General features: G+C 40.6%; 1 pseudogene; it reads left to right on the top strand.

The window, feature by feature from the left end:
- Positions 1-237: 237 nt before the first annotated feature.
- LOC126238371 (5S ribosomal RNA) lies at positions 238-355 on the top strand (annotated as a pseudogene).
- Positions 356-6,120: the final 5,765 nt, after the last annotated feature.

Genomic DNA, 6,120 nt, shown 5'->3' with positions numbered 1-6,120 from the left:
AGTATCCTATGACTATAATATCAATTAATCACTGTTGTAATCGGTTAACTCATATAAATACTTGAGTGTAACACTTTGTAGGGATATGAAGTGGAATGATCACATAGGTCCATTGGTGGACAGACTTGAGTTTAATGCTAAAGTACTGGGGAAGTGCAACCAATGTACAAATGAGATTGCTTACAAATCATTCATGCGACCAGCTGTAGAATATTGCTCAAGTATGTGGGACCCATAGGGAACGGCTTTACCGCAGTGGATACACCGGTTCCCGTCAGATCACCGAAGTTAAGTGCTGTCGGGCATGGGCGGCACTTGGATGGGTGACCATCCGGGCCGCCATGTGCTGTTGCCAAAAGCGTACAAGCTTATTTCATCTGTTGACTGACAGTCATGACTGTGTGGACGATGTGGCCTATTCTACACCTTATTTTAGATCTATATGACAATGCGGTGCTTATTATATTTATATGTTTTGACGATGCCATTATGGCCTTATCACTTTAGGACATAGTGTAAAAAAGATCTGAAGACGGTCATTACGGACTGAAACTGGTCATTGATAAAGAATTGATATTATGATCAAAGACTGGAATAAAAAACATTTGACAGTATTGAATCACTGTTTGTATATGCAACTGTGTCGCAGTTGGTGAATATTGAACAAGAATTGTCGGTCAACAGAATCATATGCTTTCTTGAAATCTATGGAGGTGCAAATGATTGGCACTTTCCTGATGGCCTTGTATTTTAGAATTATTTTCAGATTGAAGATTTGTTCTGTGCATGAATGACGGGGGGCGAAAGCCTGCCTGGTATTCACCAATTTTGTGTTCTAACTGTTTTTGTGTTCTCTGAAGTAAGCATGCTGAGAAAATTTTGTAGGTGACTTGTAGCAGGGAGATTCCTCTGAAGTTGTTCACATTCGTCATATCTCCTTTCTTGTGGAGTGGATAAGTGCACATTTCCAGTAGTCAGAAATTTTTCCTGTTTGTCAGATGGTAGAGATTATTTGTGTAAGCTCCTGCAGAGACTTTGGTCCAAGATTCTTTAGTAATTCTGCAATGATGCCGTCTTCACCAGATGTCCTGTTGGTTTTTAGTTTAAGTATGTGTTTGTTGAGCTCTTCATGTATTGGCGGGAGTGATTCCAGATGGGTGGTGGTACAGTTCTGTATTGGAAATCTTGTTACAGATTCAGGACAGTTACGGAGATCGGAGAAATAATGTGCCAGTTCTTGACAATTCTCCTGGTTAGTTAGCGTTAGTTTTCCATCTGATTTCCTGAAGCACCAATTTTGGGGTGTGTACCGGCAGATCTTCCTTGAGAAGGTAGTGTAGAATTCTCTCGTGTTGTAGTTGCCATATATATCAAACAACCTTTCAAAACTGTGAATATATTTGCACACACAACCTTTACATAATACATTACAAACTTAACCATACTTGGCGTGCGTACACATGTGTCTAGTCTCTTTGGGATCTCAACACAGACAGCTAGTAATTAATTAGTGCGCGCTGGATAGCTCATTAGTAATCATCACTGGCCCCGCTATCTTTTAAGGCAGTGTGTTATCATTAGTAAGGCCATATGGGCAGAGCCTTTTATTTTTCGGGCTTTTGTTATCTCAATCTGTTCTCTGGGAACATCCGGTGATATGTGTAATTGCGACGGGAACTGCTTTGATCATAACTTAACTCTGAATATTGCTTTCTACTATTATGACAAAATAAACAAAAGAGAAACAAGTATTAGTTACATAAATAGGTTATACAATTCTCGTCGAAGTGTGATATTTCTGTACAGTTTTTCAATCCACCTTATAAAAATATGAAAAAAATAGATCCTAACATTACACTACATACAGATACGTAAATATGTAAAAATTTTCCCTTCTCTTTCTCGATCCACACAGGTGTAAAAGTCATTTTTGTTTTTCGGTTTTTCTTGCAAACTTTGCAATTAACATTGTGGGTTTACACAAGGTCCTTACTGACTGCAGGAGAAAGGAAAAATTTGATTGTTTTCGCCCTCCTGTTTGGGTACACTTCTGGACTTAACTGCCACTTGCAGTATCATTGGCCACAGCCAGTTATTGCTCATTGTTTGAGTAGTCTTGCATTATCTTTACTCGTACACGGTACCGCTCGCACAGGAACTACTCTTGTAACCGCGCGGAGTCCGAGACTGGTTCTTCTTAATTTTGTCTACGTAATACGCAGACGCCGACAACAGGACGGATGTGCATCGCATTAAGAACTCGATGGAACACCCACACACGACGAAATTATCCCAGAATATGAGGTGAGTACCGCATGCCTTCGCCAACAACGCGTCATTGTTCAGCTCGTAAAGCCAGCCGTCGTTATTAAAGGATTCCTTCTGGTTTGCAGATAAAATTTGTATACTCGAAGAGCGTACTTTTAACGACACACAGCACATTAACTTTCACTGGATGGGTGCCTCAGTGATTTGAGATACGTAACACTTTGATTGCGTTGCACTTTACCACTTTACTGCGTCATGATTTTTCCTATGCGTCATGATTTTTCCTAATTCACACGTTTTACATACATATACAAACAAATACATACATATACAAACACATAAAACTTAAAGCTAATTACAAAATGGTTGGAAACAAACTTTACATACGGACATTCTTATGAAGGATTAAAGCTTTTTAAAAATCTTACGTATTTTCGACTTTTAAATTAGAGTTCCCTTTTAGCCTCACCTTACTAGTTAGTTTGAGGTAAACTTCCTTCTTAAAAACCATTTCTTTTTTCCTTTTATTTATTATAGTTTTCTCTTTCAGATAAAGAGAAAAAGTCGTTACAACAGAGAAAACATCCGCGAGCTGAGTCTGAAAATCATGAATATTGCTGCCATCAAATGTAGAACATTTCCACCACACACGAGGATAGGATAGGACTTCATTAAGCAACTTACTTGTCAAACTATTTGTTAAATTTTGACTGTTACTAGCTACCTTTATCTTCAAAAGTTATTGCATTGAGCATTAGTGTTGAAATGTATATATTGTGAAGTTCCTCAGACAGCGTTGCCATAAGTTCCCCTAAGTGACATTCCCTCATTTCCAGACAAGTTTTAGCATTTTTTCCTGACAGATTTTGAGATCTCAAGGGTGAGTAAAGATATAAGTTGACAACAAAATGTAGGGACTCCTATATTTCAAAACCTGTGAGCAAAAATCTTTTAAGTACTAACATCAACATCTTTTGTAATGAACTGTATTTAGATGGAGAAAGCAAGCCAAGTGGTATATGTGTTTCATTAAGACGACTGATATTATTTTATATCAACAAAACGAAACACATTTGGTGACAGAAATACGCATTTTCTTGGAGTCACAAGACAGATTAAAAATATCTTCACTGACTTCGAAAATAACATCAGAGAAAAGTAGGCCTCCTGAAAGTATATAAAGTGGGGAAGAGTTGTGGAAACCAATGTGATAGGTGACCGCCAATAATATTTTGGTTCTACTATGTTCGTTATTGTCAGTTATTACACATTGTGTTATGTCTATTATTTTAGTGGTAATGTGTGTCCGCCTGCGTAGCTGAGTGGTAAGCCGGCACGGTAGCTCAGCGTGTTCGGTCAGAGGGTTAGCTGCCCCTCTGTACTAAAAAAACTGAGTTAATTGATCAACAACGAACTTCAACGGATGTATTACGACGTCTGCACTGAGCAGATGCAACGAACAAAAGCGAACAAAATGAGATTTAAAAAAATGGTAACGTGTTTGCCTACAATGCAGTGGGCCCGGGTTCGATTTTCGGCTCGTGGACTGGGTGTTGTGTTGCCCTCATCATCATTCCATGTTAACCGACATGCAAGTCGGCCAAGGGGTGTCACCTGAATGAAGACTTGCAATCCGGTGGCCGTCCTGCATGGGGCATCCCGGCCGTTAATGCCACACGATCATTTCATTTTATAGGTATTGTGTGATTTTTCTTTCGAGAAATATATGAGTACATATCATACAAACCGCCAGCGACTGCCACAATTTTCTTCTTCTTTCGTCCATACTTTCTAATATATGGACTACTTTCAAAGTGCCAAAATGTACTACAATAAATAAAATGTCTATAAAACGCCGCACTGTACAATGTATTTGCGGTGAGGCAGTCACAATTCCTGAAATCCATCGCCCGTGGCCACTGGCCTGATGAGGAGCACCGCAGTCCAGGGTCCATGACGAAAATCCGCCATATTATGCCACACACATACCCGGCCTGCGGGCGGTTCGGTGAGACTCGATCCGACGGGCAGGGCCTTGCACATTATTGGGAAACGATGTGCTTCAGATCGGCAGGCCCTATCCGTTAAGAGATGCCCGCAGAAATGGTGTGCGGTTTTGTCCAGTTGTGGAAGTCCACTCATGTGGCCAGCTATTCACGTGTCACAGATGCCATGTTGATGAAATGAGACGGCGACAATCAATTCAAGGAACAGATAACTAGTGCGAATAATCTGAGAATCGATACTAATGAGGATAGCTAGCAACACACCGTGAAGATGATCGCTGAGCCGCAGACAGGCTCGTAGAAAAGACTATCCCACACTCGCAACTAAATTTTTGGCCATAGACTTTGTCCGAAAACGAGAGCATACACACTTTCACATAATTACTCAGCCCCAACTCATGCATACAGGACCGCTGTTTCCGGCTGCTGCATCGATAGTCTCGGAGAATCAGATCCACACAAACCACTCCTCACGCCTCCTAGCCTCTTGTCCACAGCTGCTAGGCTATCAGCAAGAAGTGGTGGCAGCACTGACTGCTAGCTTAGGGGAATGGTAGGAAGGGGAGAAGCAGTAAGAATGAGGGAGCCCAGCCAGTGACAGTGCATGACATCTCAGTAAACAAACCATTTCATCTACCGAGACAAAAACGAGATTTTTCCAGTGTTTTTTCAAATTTCCCTGACATGTTTCAAATTCCTGATCTCCAGAACTTGTGCGACCCTGTAAGAACTTATAATGTCATACCTTAGTGTAATAGAATATTTGTTAATGTATTTATACATTATGTATGATTTAATGTAACGCTTGAAAAAGCATCTTTTTACACCACTTTTCAAGTGATTTGTACGGTAGCCTAATCATCATCATGTTGGATGTTCAAGGTTTGTGTCAGTATTCCATCACGCAGGCTGTCATTAGCGCGACTTTGATCCATTCTTTCCCCCTGGAAGCAATGCAACAGAGTTCAAGATTACAGCTGCAGTGTAACAAGGAAAAAAAATTGTTCTTGTCTTGGACGATTCTCATTACCACTCGTATACAATCACGAACATACATACTTATAGACTAATAGAATGGGGGGGGGGCTTCTTGGGTACCTGCCGCCTACACTAATATTTACTTCTAATGGATTGTGCACTCGCAACTTACCCTCTGCAGTATTAATTATTATATAAATTGTTAATGTGTTGTCTCCCATAGCCCAGACAACTTTTCCACTCATACATACACAGACATGTAAATTTTGCAGTTATGTACTTCTGCAGATTGCTAGGCAACTCTGTTTATTTCCTTTCCTAAGAACAAATCGCTCTATTACCTGCTTGTTTTAATATTTGACTGTGAATGTAAGTGCAGTGATGTGTATCCAGGATTACGTTTTGTGTCGTGATGTTTTAATTTACCTTGCAGCTTGCTTCCGCTAACTATGCTACGTCGAATATGGTTCACGTGTGTAGTTATCATTCGTTTTGGCATTTTAACATATTAGTGAAATGGAAATGAGCGTATGGCATTGAGGGCCGGGAGTCCCGCATTCGGGAAGTTCGGCCGCCGATGGCAAGTACTTGTTGCATTCGACGCCACATTGGACGACTTGCGCGTCGGAGATGGGGATGAAATGATGAAGGCAACACAATACCCAGTCCCTGAGCCGAGGAAATCTCTTGCCTCAGCCGGGAACCGAACCCTGGCCCCTTGGCGTGAATAAGTACGTGCAGCTAGTAGAATATAAAGCGTATTTAGTTTTAGTATAACTCATTCTTTCGTTCGCTTAAAAATCTCGTTCTACACAGTTTTTCCTTCTTCTGTGTGTTTCTATGTTTGTAAACAGAGTGTGTGTGTGTG

The sequence above is a fragment of the Schistocerca nitens genome, chromosome 2 (genome assembly GCF_023898315.1).
Source record: "Schistocerca nitens isolate TAMUIC-IGC-003100 chromosome 2, iqSchNite1.1, whole genome shotgun sequence".
Classification (NCBI taxonomy): domain Eukaryota; kingdom Metazoa; phylum Arthropoda; class Insecta; order Orthoptera; family Acrididae; genus Schistocerca; species Schistocerca nitens.
The sequence above is the reverse complement of the archived record's forward strand: the minus strand, read 5'-3'. Positions and strand labels throughout refer to the sequence as shown.